This window comes from Rousettus aegyptiacus, unplaced genomic scaffold (assembly GCF_014176215.1).
Source record: "Rousettus aegyptiacus isolate mRouAeg1 unplaced genomic scaffold, mRouAeg1.p scaffold_m13_p_13, whole genome shotgun sequence".
In the NCBI taxonomy this organism is placed as follows: Eukaryota; Metazoa; Chordata; class Mammalia; order Chiroptera; family Pteropodidae; genus Rousettus; species Rousettus aegyptiacus.
This window is the reverse complement of record NW_023416288.1, coordinates 33,078,835-33,094,177: the sequence shown is the minus strand read 5'-3', so window position 1 is coordinate 33,094,177 and position 15,343 is coordinate 33,078,835. Positions and strand designations below refer to the sequence as shown.

At 41.5% G+C, this 15,343-nt stretch overlaps 1 long non-coding RNA gene across 3 annotated transcripts; it reads right to left on the bottom strand.

The window, feature by feature from the left end:
- Positions 1 to 2,939: 2,939 nt before the first annotated feature.
- On the bottom strand, positions 2,940 to 14,599 carry LOC107518164. 3 transcript variants are annotated; one of them, XR_001598764.2, is made up of 5 exons: positions 14,363 to 14,599; positions 8,696 to 9,030; positions 7,346 to 7,659; positions 6,809 to 6,903; positions 2,940 to 5,048 (listed from the first exon to the last, which is right to left on the bottom strand). It is a non-coding gene; the product is annotated as an uncharacterized LOC107518164 (long non-coding RNA). The 3 variants fall into 3 exon arrangements; XR_001598763.2 differs by having other exon boundaries at positions 6,809 to 7,659; XR_001598762.2 differs by lacking the exon at positions 2,940 to 5,048 and having other exon boundaries at positions 6,499 to 7,659.
- Between the last annotated feature and the right edge of the window lie 744 nt (positions 14,600 to 15,343).

Here is a 15,343-nt window from a genome sequence, read left to right as displayed (position 1 = left end):
AAGTGTGACATTCTATGAGTTTATCCAGTGGTTACGAACAAATTCCAAAAAGAATAAACCCAAAAGAAATCCATGCCAAGACACATCAGAATTACACTGCTGATAACTATCGGCAAAGAAAAATATCTTGAAATTAGTGAAAACGATACCTTATATATAGGGGAAAAGCAACTAGAATAGCAGTGGGTTTCTGATCAGAAATAACAAAGGCCGGAAGAAAGGGGCACTATCGCCGTTCTTCAAGTCCTGAACGAAAAGAACTGGCATCCAGAATCCTGAACCTAGTGCAAATACTACTGATAAATTTGACTCTATCAAAATGAAAACCTTTTGTTCTATGAAAGGTCCTATTGAGAGCGCGAAAAGATAAGCTATAGGAAGGAGAACGTATCTGTAAATCACATATCTGACCAAGAACTAGTGTCTACAATATACAAACAACGAGAGATTTGAGTTTTATAAAATCCAGTTAGGACGTGGGCAAAAGACAGGGAGAGACATTTCACTGAAGAAGATATTCAGATGGCAAATAAGCAATTGAAAAGATGTTTAACACCATTAGTCATTGGGAAATGTCAATTAAAGCCACAATGAAATGCCTGTAGGCACCGATCATAACATCTAAAATAAAAAAATAGTGATGACCCCAAATGCTGGCGAGGCTGTGGAGAGACTGGATCACTCATCCATTGCTGGTTAAAATTTAAACTGGCACAGCCACTCTAGAAGAAAGGTTTGGCTTCGAGAGGAGGAGGATGACAGAGGAGTGGTGTGTCTGCAGAAGTTCAGGAAGATGGACCCCGATGGCGACAGAGCCATTCTGTATCTTGGCTGTATGAACCCCATGACCTGGTCGTGACATTGCCCTACAGTTTTACAAGATGTCACCATTGGGACAAACTGAAGAAAGGGCACATGGGCTCCCTCTGTATTATTTCTTACAACTGCATGTGAATTACAATTATCTTAAAATAAAACTTAATTTAAAAGTGAACGTGTCCTTGAAATGCCGGGACTTGTTTATGGTGAAACTTGAAAAAGAGTCTGTGTGACTAAGTTTGACAGGCACTGGGATAAACGAAGCTTACCAGGTTTCTTTACTACAGGACTCCGTGGAGCCCTGCGTGTGCGTAAGTAATGTGGCCTCATGTCAGAAGACTCTAATAAGGCCGTTGTGAGGATTGAACACAATAATTTATGTAAAAGAGTATGTAATATCTGACATAAATCTTCACATTATCACTATTATTCTATTAACTCTTTATTATAAATGTATCATGTTGATATTATTGCATTAATTTAAAGAAATATGGAGCTCAAGGCTTAGAGAAGTTAAAGAATTTGAATGGACACAACCAGCAAGAGCAGAATTTGATCTCAGATCAAACTCCCAAATATCTGCTATTAATTTGATGCAATATTTCCTCAAAAGCTTAATTTAAAAATAGAAAAGTAAGAATTAAAAGTACAGGACGAACCAGGAAAGTATTTACAATTATATCACCACCAAAGAATTTCATTTATTACTATACAAAGGGCCTTCATAAATCAATAATAAACTTGCCTAATATTACAACGGGCACATTATCAATACATCTATTTTCTTTTTCTTTATTTTGTTCTTTAATGGCATTGCTTTGTTTTTATAGTATTTAGTTTTACAGCTGCCATCTCTGTCAAGTGATATTGGATTTCCACTTTTTACTTTTTAAATTTATTTTTAATTTTTTAAATTAATTAATTTATTTTTTTATGGCGACACTGGTTAAAGAAAACCCAGTAAGTTTCAGCTATACATTTTAACAGGAAGGTATATATATATATATATATATATATATATATATATATATATATATATATATCTTAACATTGTGTGTTCACCTTCCATAGTTAGATTTCTTTCTGTTACCACATATTTGATCCCTTTTACCCCATCTACCACCTCCCTCCCTCTTCCTGCTACCCTCTGGTAACCCCTAGTCAGTCTATTGTCCATGTCATCAATATACCAACTTGTGACAGTGCCCAAAGGACATAAAAACGTGTTCAGACTAAAACTATTATGCAAAATAAAACAAAACCATTAAATTTATAACCAAAATGCCATTTTTCTCTTTTTTTTTCCAAAGTGACAAAATCTTATATCTACTCATATAATGGCTGTGGTGAAATAGGCACTTTCAAATAACTGTTGTCATTATTTCTAGAATAACTTTGGTGGTGGGATATTTGCCTTAAAATACTTATCTTTTGACCCAGTGTTTTAATTTCTAAAAATCGATATTAATTAAGAATTTTAAAAATCAGATACATAAACAAATACTTATGCTCAAGGATGTTTATCATAGTATTATTTATATGAGCAAAAATGTGAGAAAAACCTTAACATCTGTCAGTAGGGGATGCTTAAAAAATTAGAGGCCATATGATTTCAGTAATTAATCATTTTTAAAAAGCAGCAACATAGGAAAATGCATATATTTTTATATGAAAAAAGCAGAAAACCTTCAATATTATAGAAACAAAATTGTGTGCGTGTGTGTGTGTGTGTGTGTGTGTGTGTATGTTTGAAGAAAATACATCAAAAGGTCAAGGATGTCTCTCTCTGGGCTGAGGATATCATGAATAATACTTACTTACTATAAATCTCCAAAATTTCCACAATAATAATTTAAGAAAACATAGCGATAATCTACTTCCCACAGTTGTTTAAAGTCAAAATTGCTTTACTATAAACACCATCAAGTCCATGTTTTAATCAGTACCTTTTAGTTGGAGCCTGGGACACTCTAGAGAGGGCTGGGGGAAGTCCTGAGTCAGGGTGCTGTATTCTCAGGGTCATGTCGGAGGTGAGGGGTGAGAAGAGGAAGCAGGGCACCAGCGGAAGTTCTCCCCTGTCCACGGACATTAGTCAGCAGCCAGGATGGAACGAGAGGACTCACATTCTGCCCCCCCCCCCCACATACGCCTCCCCAGCTCCTTCTGCTCACTTCACCACTGACAGACTCTGCAGTCACACGGGTGCCAGGTTAGATGCGTGTGCTGAATACCAATGCCTGTCAAAAGTTATTGTTTGCCAATTCGTTGAAAGTCATAACAAAATAGAATTGTATCGGCGACATCATTTGATAGCCTGAGTATGCGGCTGGCTCTTCTTACCAAACATTATTCACATATTTTAAAGTGTGAGGAAGCTCTGCTTTTTAATTTGCTGTGTAATTGCCCAGTACATCGAGTGCGTTACAGATTATTTAGTGATTGCTGCCTAATAGGCGTATTAAGCTTCTCTACAGGTCTCTTGATTTCTTCTGCCAAATCTGTTCTTCTCCCAGTTTTCATCACCTCAGTAAGAGGCACTACCAGTAACTATTTATTTAATGTCCAGTCTATAGGTTATTCTTGCTTCTTCACTTTTCTACACCTCTGACCCTTCCTGGAATCAACTCTGCTCCCAAAATATATTCTGAATCCATCCACTTTTATCTATCCACATTATAAACCATTAGTTCAAGCCAAACCAGATGCACCTGAGCTCATAGATACATTTTTCCCTTGTGAACAGGTCTCCCGGCTTCCATCCTGCCCTTTAAAAATCTCTGCCTAGCAACGCAGGTGTCGTTTTGCAATGTAAGCCAGATCATATCGGGCCTTTGTTTGAAGCCCGTCAATGGCCTTCCACGACACGTGGAATAAAATCCAAACTCCTTTTATTAGCTCCAGGCTCTATCTGACCTGCCCCTGCCAACCCGTTTGATTCCACCATGTCCCACTCTCCCCACCATGCCCTCCTCCACAGTCTTCTCACTGGTCCTCACTGATGCCATGCTTGTTCCCACCATGGGGCTTTGATGTTCTCTTATTTCTCTGTTAATAAATGCTATAAATATAGATATAGATATATAGAGATCTATCTATATCTATGTGTATATATATGTGTGTGTGTGGGATGAAATGTATTAATATCTAAAGCCAGTGACTGCTGACTTTTAGTAAGTGTTTCTGTTTGGTCACGAGAGGATTGTACCACGTGCAACGAGGCAAGGGTGAGAGAGGAACCGACGGCATGGGACGGTGCTGGGAGCAGAGGCGAGCCCAGTGGCAGGGACTAGGGAGACTCCGGGACGAGGAGGACAATGACCCAGTCTGACAGCCCATGGCCACCAATAGGAGTGTGTGGTCAGTGTGCAAAGCGGAGCGGAGGATGATGTGAGGATGGGTGATGGCTTCAGGAACAGTCATCCGTGACCTGCAGGCTCCAGGCAATTTGATAAGTTGCAGGTAGAACTCTGGTTTAGGGAGGAGCGGCAAGACAGGCAAAGCCTTAAAGTAGGAGGAATTGGAACGTGAGGCTGGTTATTCAAACAGGAACTCAGACTGGAGGAGCAAGGAGCAAGGAGGGTCTCTGTACTTAGAACCGAGGCGCCAGAGGAGCCTGAGTCTGGAGATAAAGGCAAAAGACCAGCTTTCTGTCCAGACCCACCCCCTTGCCCACCTGCTGAGCTGACTGCCAGCCAGCTGTGAGACTTCTCGTGTATTTCAGCAATTTTAATACATTCAAGAATATTCAATAGAACAGAATAAAAAGTATTCTTAGTCAACAGAAGCCTGTGGTCCAGAGAAATAGAAACATATTTGGCCTTCTTGTAGTAAGGTTTGTGCTTAAAAGGAGAAGAAGCAGAATGACTTCCTGCAGGCTTCATATCAAGTGCCCCTGGACCAAAAGCACCTCAGAATTTCATTTTTTAGATATATACGACCATCTATAATCATCTCATAAAGCCAACAGAGTTACAGGATCCTATTAGAAAAAGCGACCCTCCTACCTGTGGATCCACATGCAAACGTGGGCAGCCCAGCCAGGTGCTTCTGCATGGATGCTGTCAGGGAGGCAGGGGTGGGCCCCCAGGCAGGCTGGGACCAGGCCAGGCTCTCCCCGCGGACACCCTCTGCACCATCACTGGCCCCGGGGCATGATGCTGGGCAAGGCTTCCTTTCAGCCCTTCTTTCCAAGGCCTACTTAGATCCTGGACCGGTGTTCTCAACTGTAACTGCAGAGTAGAATCATCTGGAGAACTGTAATAATTACCAAAGCCTGAGTCTCACACCTATTGATCCTGATGTAATTGGTCTGGGTGCAGGCCAAGCTCCTGGGATTTTTAAAAGCTTCCAGGTCCCAGGTGGGTCTAATATGCAGCCAAGGCTGAGAACCTTGACTCTGGAACTGGACTGACCACAAATGGAGGGGTAAACAGTGTCAGCTCAGGCAGGAATGGATGTTGAGCGGTACCTGGAAATCAGGTGAAATTGGCTCATTCTATCAATTCCCAGGACAAATGGCAATTACTGTTATCAGATCTGTTTTTTGTTGTCCTATTAGATCAATTCCTAGCTCAAATACCTTCCATGTGTCTTGACATTATCAATAAATAATTTTTGAATTTCGTCCAGATTTTATTTCATTTTTACTCCTCATTCTTTGATTTGGGAGAATAAGAGACTCTTAAACTCAGGATTATGGCTGAGGGCCAACATGGGGCACTAATTATTTTGTTTGAAGCAATTGCTGAGTGATGACTAAGGCAGATTGGAGGATCAGACAGATCTAGGTGAAAATCCCAGTTTTGCCACTTTCGAAATCCTCAAATGAGAAGTGAGATTTAGAGTGGCACGGATCCGATGCAGCCTTCGTGAAAATTAAATGAGCATCTGTATGTAAAGTCCGTGGCCTGGTTCCTAGCATGTAGTAAAATACTCCATTATTGCTTCTGCTTCTTAGTACTAATTTTTTTTAGCTAAAGCCTTCTTTAAAGATTGCAGCTTTCATTTTTTAGACGCACTGCAGCATTTAGGCAACTTAATACATGCTTTTACAGTAGTTACATCCTATGATTTTATATTAGTTAAGGTTCTTTCGGTTGCAAATGGCCGAAACCAGCTCTGGTTTCCTTAAGAGGAAAAAGAAGCAAATTGTTGCGGAGGATGCCAGGGTCACAATAAGCACAACTGAATCACGCTGAGGCCAGGAACCGTTCCCAGCAGCTCTGGACGGGACAGGATTAAATTAGAGTTTTCACCATGACTTACTTTGAGATTTTAAAAACATGTTATTTTTAAATACGTCATGTGCAGAATAGACTAATGATGCGCCTTCACGGAGCCGGCCGGGACTGGGTAAGGCAGCCCGGGAAAGCATGCAGCGGAGAGACTGGCAAGCGTAGGTGCCTACCACATGTGCGTTTTTCAATTCTTTACATAGGTTTTCCTAATTTTTTAAACAAAATTTTCTTTGACCTCCTTCGTTTGATAAGGATGTCACCTGCAGGATCGCTTTCTCTCTGTATCCCAAGTGTCTCCATGCCACCCCGGGAGCATGGATGTGGTCATGTTCATGTGCATGCCTACGTTTTGCTGGCCTAGTGACTCTACCCCCTCGTGCGGCACCTCTGGTGAAGCCACCCACCTGCCCTCCACTACAGCTGGGCGTCCCCAGAATATGTCCCTGGTGACCATGGGACTCTGTAGGGCATCGCCACCCCCTCCTCCCATCCCAGAGCGGTGTCTGTCCTCTCCGCCTGTGGTCACTGTACTCACTCCACACTGACCCACCAGCTGACATGCCACTGCTCTGGGCTGCTTCACTGCATACGAGGGTCCCCTTCTACCATGGCCAAGTGCTGAGGTCACACGGTACTCTGTAGGACTGCAGGGAAACTGAGACCCTCTTCGTTAGAATGTCCTGAAGCAATATGGCCTGTGCCCAAGCACCCTTCATGGTTTAGAGAAGCAATCCCCCCATGTTGTTACTCACAGCTTTTTTCTCCTAGACACAGACACGGATCTGGAGTTGAGGCTGGATAGAGGTGCAGCCACAGTCATTGTCCTGTATTATGAGTCTCCACCTGTCTGCAACAAAAATACTGCCAACTGGGCGGCTTATAAACAACAGAAATTTATCCTTCATGGTTCTGGAGATGGAGTTTCGATGAGAACCCTCTTTCCGGTTCATAGTCGGCAGTCTTTTTGCTGTATGCTCATGTGGCAGAAAGCCCTAGAGAGCTCCGTGGGGCCTCTTTTATAAGGGCACTAATCCCAATCATGAGAGCTCCATCCTCATGATGTGATCACTTCCAAAGGCCTCACCTCCCGATACCATCATCGTGGAGAGGGGTGTAAGATCTCAACATATGAATTTGGCAGGGGGTGCAAACATTCAGACTCTAGCACCATCCTACCTCAGTGGCTACTTAAAAGGTTTCTTTCAATATTCTCCTTTCCTTAGAATAAGTTCTCTTTAAATGAGCTCTTCAAACCTCGCTTCCTCCCCAGATTCCATCATGCCCCTCACCTGGCCTTCAGATGTGAACGATGTTTCTGCCTCCCAGGAATGGACAGAAGGAGCATTGTTTCCCAGGAAGCTCCTCGACGACCATGTCAAAGGCCTCGGTGAGCACCTGCCCTGCCAGCTCAGCAGGTGTGCCCGGGTCTGAAGCCTACAGTGAGCAGGAGGTGCAAGTCCAGATCTTTGCTATGTCTGCATCAAAGCATCTTTTAATGTCTCTCTTTCTCTTCATTTCCTAGCTTCTCTTTCCTTTATTTTCATATTTTGTGTGTGTGTGTGAAAATTTTAATTCAAAGGCTATATCCTTCGAGCTTTCTCTCCTATGAACGACATAATTTCAAAAGGGTCAGAAGAAAAATTAAAGCGATTACGACACAAAAAAATATCAACCAAGCAATTTATTTACTTAAGTCGAATTTATCATTTCAACACTGATAAAAAAGACATTATGGTTGAACAAAAATAAGTAAGAGAAACAATTTTTTTTCCACGTAGTTTAAAATTTTTCAGTGGCATGGAAGTTCTATCTACTATTTGAAATGTCCCACATGGGACATATTCAAAACCTAAAACTCCAACAGCAATGCAATTTAGTACTTAAAAACAAGAACTGTGTGTCATAATATAGTACTATTGCCAGAGGAACATTCCAAACAGATAAAAGTCAGGCTAAAGATAAAACAGACATTTCAACCGAATGAACATTTAAAGATTCTAATTCAACAGATCTTTGTTCGGTGGCCGGCTCTTTGCTAGCCAGTCAGTTCTTAAACTCAATAGTCGGAGAGTTATAATAAAAATAAATTTAGTCTTGCTATCTTTCCTAGGCTTCTAAGATTCTTTCAGCTTTTTAAATTATTATTTTAACACTGAAAAAAGAAAATGCAATGCTTTCAATTCATTAGTGAAATATTTTGTGCCAATTGCAGCATAATCAGAAAACAGGGTTTCCCTTCCAGTAAGGGACTTCTGAATTGTTTACATGGAAGAAAGGTTCTCAACTGGCACTATTTTAAAAATAGAATTTTATTATATTTTGTAGTATTATCAATACTAGATTAGCCACATCTGCCATATTTGGAGTTAGTGGAATCTCATTCCTGTTCGGCAAGGAACACTATTTTTTAATTCAAATCCCATCTAAAATCCATAAAGTAGGTTTCTTCTGGCATAAGGGATTTGACAGCATAAGAGGCAGCATGTGCGTGGTCTTGTGCACGTGCTCAGTGGAAGGACAGCCTGTGGGAGCCTGATAAAAGCTGGGGAAAGGGAAAAACAAAGATTTACGTACGCGGGCCGAGAATTAATTATCCCCATCCAACACATTCGGTATCAAAGTAAGCCAATCTCACTCACCGTCAGGCACTGCAGAGCTGGAAAACAGATGATGGCTCCATGGCAAACATCCTTTTGCTGAATACTCTGTGTGTGGTTATCGAAATGATTGAGTTCCAATACTGAAGCATTTATAGCATCCAGCTGTTGTGGCCCCTCTGATCTTTCTGGGCTCACCTCTGGTTTCAAATAAAACCCCTTTTAACATTTTCTAAAAAGCAAATGTAATCTGAAGTCCTGAGGAACCACCTTCCAGCCTGGCCCCAAATGCCATCCAACTAATATGCAGAGATCCTTGAAATCCGCCCCCCAAATGTGACTCTTTAATTATCCAGCAAGATGTTGTTTAGTAGCAGCTGAAAAACCAAACACATTGAAAAGAGAAATGTTTCAGGACTATGAAACTAAACCAGGAATGCAAATTGGTTATGATTGAAATAAGTGTCACTGCTGAGACTACTTGTTTTTTTAATCAACCCCATATTTTCTCTGTCAAATAGTCTCTCTGTTTATCTTTTTCGGTGGAAAATAAAGCTAAACATCATTTACTAATTACTTATTTTCACATGTTAAATAACCAGGTACATTCTAGTGTGTACATAATATTAAGGTGAAACCCACAGTTTCACAATCTTGTGATTAATTTTTCTTTGCATCTATGCAAGAGAATGACAAAAACAACAGCAAAAATACTGTGATATTGACATTTCATATCTACAGAGAGGATGTTTCTGGGGGTCACCTAATTATTCCAGTCACTTCTGAAGTCCTGGTGTGTTAGGGGAAGCAAAAATCAGTTGTTCTTTGGGGGGATCTCCAGTGGATCTTCTAGGTGGGAGAAGTAACAAGATATGGCAGAGCTACCCTGTAGACTGAGCACTGAGACTTGTGAAGGAGGAGCAGAGGGGGAAAAGCTCTCTCTCGCCCTCCTTACAACATCCAGCATAGGCAAGGTATTTACACTCGGGAGCAGAGTAGAGTTCAGAACTCAGTCCTGGGAGGTGTAACATTGAGCCACTATGATGTCATTTTCATCTTTCATCTCTCTAACCTCACTGCCTACCCCAATACCTAGCAAGTGGTAGGCATTCAACAAATATTTGTTGAGTTTGTTTATATATATATATATATTTTTTTTTTTTAACAAATTCTAGGAAACTTGCCCAGGTTTAAAGATGCAAAGCATCCGTGAGAATCAATAAGACAAATTATAGCTGTTAATGCTACGAGCACTTTCAGAAACACAGAAAAGAGGGCTACACAATTTGGGAGATGTTTTAGTCAGGATATGTTAGACTGTGCTGTGGTAACAAATAACCCCTCGAATCTCAGAGACTTAACATAATTTAAAAGTTTTTCTTAATTCATGCAAAGTGCAATGTAAATGTTCCTGGTTAGGACATTCTCCTAGAGGGTTCTCTTCCAGGTAGTGACGCAAGGTTACAGGCTTTTTCCATCTAGCACTTTTGTCATTCTCTATGCCACCATCGCCCTGCAATCTATTTTTTTCCAACCAGCGAAACACAGAGCTAGAAGAGAACACAGAGAAGGCACACTAGTTTCTTATTGTTTCATCCTGAAAGTTACATATCAGTTCTGCAACAAATTGCCACAATTGAGTACTAGTCGCATGGCCCCAACGGACATGAAAGGCTGGGAAAGTAGGTTAGCTATATACTCAGAGAGGAAAAGGGGTTTGGTGAGTATCGAGCCAGTCTATGAGAACCTGTGTAAAGTCCTGGTAAACATAGTAACAAGACAGAATTAATGGCTAGAGATGCCATGTCACAGTAATAATATCAACTAAGTGAACAGCCATGAAGACCAGAACAAAAGCAGTCAAACAATAGCAACAAACCAGGGAGACAGGTCAAGGTCAGTGCAGTCACATTAAACCATAGCAGAAGCCCAGCAGAAGTGACTGCCATGGGTTAGAGGGTCAAGATCCAGGCCAGATAATTGCTAGGTCTCCAAGGAGAACCACCTTCAGATAGTGTTAGGAGAATAAAGTTACGTAGGCTGGATTTTGGCAGGCCTCCTTGTGAGGTCCAGCTACATAGACCACTCTCATTATCCAATTTCTTGTAACCGGTGGGGTCCAGAATGGTGAAACTTATTAAGTGCAAGTCACATAACATCGAACATATACATATACATAAACATACAGCAACTTTCACTTACTGAGCACCTATTTTCCAGGCATATTTTATGAGTATCATCTCTAATCCTTACAATAGCCCTCGATATACTAATTTTCCTTAGTTTCCTTGAAGAAACTAAATTTAGAGAGATTAACTTAGCAAACATTGTGTGAGGAAGCCGGGACTTGAACATGGTGAGTCTGGTACTAAATTCCAAACTCCAGTTGTAGTAGCACCTAAATCTATGTTCGTGCTCTTTGCGATACATGGGCACACACACGAAAATGTCTGTTTTGCGAGAAAGTGTATCAAATAGCTACTGCCGTATAACAAACCACCCCAAAACATAGTGGCTTAAGAACTCTTCGTTATTTTCTCACAAGTTCATCTATGGGCTGGGTGTGGCTGGTGTCTCTCGCGCATCTATGGCCAGCTGGCAGGTTGGCTGGGAGCTGCCCGATCTGGAATTGCCTCAGCTGAGGACACTTGGTTCTGCTCTATGTGTTCTGTTATCCTCCAGTAACCAAGCCCAGTCTTCTTCTTGTGGCAGCAGCCAGGTTCCAGGAGCGAATGGAAGCATGAGGCATCTTGAGGACCAGGGTTAGACCAAGCACACCACTACTTCTGCCATGCTGGCCGAAGAAAGTCACAGGACCAGCCCGGGTTCAAAAGTAGGGAAGTTAAATCTACCTCTTGAGGGGAGGAGCTAAAAAGTCACTTTGCAAGGGGCTTGGATATGAGAAAGGGTAGAGAATTGGAGCTATTCTGCAATCGACCTATCACATTTACTTTCTTAGACATTTTCCCCCTAAAGAAAAGTAGATAACATGTTAGCGAAATAGCACATGAGTCTTCCAAAATGTATGTGTTGTCTAGTCCCTCCCTCATCTAAAAAGTGCTGAAATAGACAATGTGCTAAATGGATAAATACCTTCTTTATTTAGGGAGGCAGGACACAAAAATACCCACTTCCAGGCACCAGATCCATCTAAACAAAAAATAGCCTTGCAGTAGAAGATTTTTTAAAAAGTAAAATAAAACTGAAGATTTGACTTCCTGTACGCCCTGCACGGGGGGGGGAGGGGGAGCTGTGAACGCGTGATGAGCAGCTGGCTTTTATTTTTAAGCACATGATATTGCTACCCAGATTTTTTTTTTTTTTCTAGAAAAGCGGAGGGAGACTTACTAAGAAATTCTATCACACAGGAATATCGTTTCAAGTAGATGCTAATGTGATTAACACGGTCTTTTCAGAATAAAGTCTTTTCTTTGTCATCTCTTTGTGTAGTCTACAGAACGAGGAAAAGAAATACACAGTGAATGCTGGAAGGTGAAAATGCTATAGATTCTTATTAGGCCCTCAAGAAAGGTTTGAAATGTCTGAATCAGACTTGATTCGCTATTGAAATAGACTTTTTTTTTTTTTTTCAAGGACTTCAGTTTTGATGTTTGTGAGCAGGAGAACCTGCATCTCATACTCCTCTAGTTGTAAAGGCCTTTGTTCAGAGAGAATAATTCAATACCATCAGCGGTAGCTACAGTGCTACAATATTATTTTCAGGTCCAAGGTCATGAGTAAACTAAAAGCATAATATTAAGAAAGCCACAGGGAGATCCAACCAACCGCTCCCTCTTTTCTTCTGAGGCCACTTGATAGTAAATTGAAAATGATAAGGCAACTGATGCATAACTGAATGGCTTTGTAGGTTTTATGGTTAACTTATGAAACTAATTTCTATAAGTTCTTACCAAGGATTGCACAAAAACAAAAAATAAAAAAATCCACAGAGACCAGTAAGATAATAACTAAAGCAAGCAGGTGTGTAAGAGAATATGGCGATCATGGTGAACGTCATTTAAAGGGAACTGATTAATACTTAAAATGAAAACACCGTGTGAGTCAAACAAAGCCGGTCCGTGGGGCAGGTCTGACCTGCACCGCGCGATTCACGACTTCTACTCCGGGTCAGCGCGGGAGCAGCAGAAAACCAGTTACCTCATGCCACAACTTCTCTTGTACCAAATCAACGCGGGGAATCAAGGAAATTTTGTTCTGGCTCCCTTTTCTACTTTTTTCTTTACAGAATTAAAATAATATCACAAAATTGTGTGCCAGTCTCAAGAAGCACATTTCTGTGATTGCCGGCTCTGAGATTTCCCCTTGCATTTTCTCTGAAATAGTCTACACATATCAAGAAATGCAAAAACAAGTATTTGGAGGCTAACAAAGGTTCTAAAGGCCATATTTTTCCTTGAAACATACATGAAATTTAGACGGAAGGGTTATGTTCACTTGTATTATAAGGTAGGCCTCAGGTAATATATTATGAAACTTCAATATAATTGGGACCCAACATGGCTCAGGGTATGTATAGTGTCAGCTCAAAGAAAAGCACGAAAACACAAAAGAAATAGACATTTATCTATGTCTCCATAAAAAAACGACGCTAGATATAAAGAAATCCTCTATTCTCCCCAACAAGAAAAATCATTGAAAACATGTCTGGAGTCACTTTTTGCATCATTCCCCACAGCATTCCAGAGTGAATCATCTTCACTTCCAAGCTGTTGGAGAGTCAGTGCTTTCTGATTCCGAGTACGGTGCTGTCACTGGAAATGTCACCTCAAGACGCAAGTCCCCATTCGGGTAATGTTAGATCTCGTGTGTTTATTTTTATTTGTCTCGTTGGTGTTTCTGTTTGATCTTCTTAACATTAACATGCACCGTTTTGCTTTTTAAAGACCTATTAAGATGCATTTAAAGGTTCAGAAAGATCTACAGAAAATGTTCTATAGACAACATCGCCCATTGCAATTATGAGTGGATACCCCCTAAAAAATGAACAACTTGGTTTATATTATTTTAGCTTTTTTCTTAAATTCCACTAGGTGATTTCCAGAATCACCTCAAAAATAGCACTGATTGAGATATTTTAGGCCAAATTGCCTTCCCAGACAGCACTTAGCTATTAAAAAAAAAAAAAAAAAGTAAATAAAAGAGAGCCCCCAAAGAGGAGACACTTTGTGTAGGGACTGGGCTGTGCTTTCTCTCCTCTACGGGGTAGTTTTGAAAAAAGAAAAACGTCTCTGTTTACAATAGGCACAGATGATAATCACACTAGTTTGACGCTGTTTTGTCCTTTAGAAAAGACCAAAGAACTGGGGGCGGGCGAGTGTTCCCATGTCCAAACAGCCCTCTCTTCTGCGCTGTCACTATTTTCCACACAGGAAGCTGCCATTCCCCAAACCTGCTCCCCACTCCCAACCGCCTACTGTCAGATTCTTCCCCCACGCACACCTGGCACAGTGTCTCCCACTCGCAGAGGTGGCGCAGTGGCTGGCGACAATCTGCTTCTCTCTCTCCCACCTACGCTTTCCCCTCACCTCCACATGGCTCCTCCGTGCTCTCTGTGCCCCCACCCGCACCCCTAGGACCTCCATTTATGCTCGCCACAAAAACACTCTGAGAAGATTAGTCTGCTCTCTTACTACAATTGTTTTTCTTGGGAAAATTTGACCGAAAAGGAAAGTCTGGGTGCTGGCGTACCTGCCCAGCAAGAGCCTTTTCTTCTCGAAAGGACTTAGAACCATTCGTCTTTTTTCCTCCTGTAATAGCTGAGCAGATGCCGTCTGTCCTGAGCGCCGCAGTGTGGAATTGCACAACTATGCCAAGGAAGTCGGAAGCCCCTACACGGCAGTGAAAGTGTGATCCTTGCCACACACAAAGCTCCCGTCCTCTCATTTCCCCAAGCACTTATCATTTCATCTGATTTGCTCGTGTTCCTTTCCAGAATTTTCTGACTGGTAGTTTGTGGTAGGAAAAGTTAATCTCGTGCTCTGTTATGTAAGACCAGAGAGGTCAGTTGCTTGAAGCTTTACCCTGTATTTACCAAGAGAAGCAAACAATGAGATTTGGTGACTCTGTTAAAGTGGAAGAAGAATATTTTTAGTTAAGCCAGTGGCTTTTCACCCATAATCTGTTTAGACAGTCCACTTAAATTTAGTGACTTCAAAGGGTAATCATTTCTGTGGGTCATGAATTTGGGCCGGACTCCATGAACCTATTCTTCTGCCTCCCATAGCTTGGGCTGGGGACAGTCAGTGCAGTTCAGCTTGCACCTGGGCTTTCCTCGAGGATTTGTGTCCACTTCACCCCCGTGCCTGGTGCCTTGGTAGGAACGGCTGGCAGGCTGGGCCCCACCGTACCCCTGTCACCTCCATGTCATCTCAGAGCCCCTCCAGATGTTCCAGGGTAATCAGGCCTTTTAAGAGGCTGTTTAGAGTTTCAAGAGTGTTCCAAGAGACAGAAAAAGAAGGATCTGCCTGTCTCTCAAGGACCGAGTCAGAAATGGGCACGGTGCCACTTCCGCTAAGTCTATTGGTCAATGTAGTTGCAAGCCATTAAAGTTAAGAGTCATAGATGTGATGATGAGTGTCAAAAACAAACAAACAAACAAACAAACAAATAAACCTGTGGCTATCTCTAACCCACCATACCTTCTTATCAAGATCCGTGCCTGGAAGATTC